Genomic DNA, 730 nt, shown 5'->3' with positions numbered 1-730 from the left:
CATATATATATTTATCTATATAAATATATATAGATAAATATATATGTATATATATAAATACATATATATGTAATTTATATACATATATATATTTATATCTATAAATAAATATAGATAAATATATATGTATATATATAAATACATATATATGTATATATGTATATAAATATATACAAATATATATAAATACATATATATGTATATAAATATATATGAATATATATAAATACATATAGATATAAATATATATGAATATATATAAATACATATATATGTATATAAATACATATGTGTATATATATACATATATATATATATATATATACATAATTGTGTGTATATACATATGTGATATATATATATATCACATATGATATATATATATATATATATATGTGTGTGTGTGTATATATATATACACACATAAATATATACACATATGTGTGTACATATATATTTGTGTGTGTGTATAAATATATATATGTGTGTATATATATATATATATATACACATGTATACATGCATACACACATACATGCATACATGCATACATGCATACACACAACTTCAAAATAACATAATTTCTCAACCTGTACTGAAAACAATTTCTGCGTCTCAGCGCCACCAGCTGGTGAGAGGCCGTGACGTCAGTTTGAACCCCGCCCACTGGAACCGGTACTGAAAGCATAATGGAAACACAACCTGTACCGTACCGAGTAGAGTAGAGCCG

The sequence above is a fragment of the Nematolebias whitei genome, chromosome 2 (genome assembly GCF_014905685.2).
Source record: "Nematolebias whitei isolate Nwh7 chromosome 2, NemWhi1, whole genome shotgun sequence".
In the NCBI taxonomy this organism is placed as follows: Eukaryota; Metazoa; Chordata; class Actinopteri; order Cyprinodontiformes; family Rivulidae; genus Nematolebias; species Nematolebias whitei.
This window is presented reverse-complemented; position numbering follows the sequence as displayed.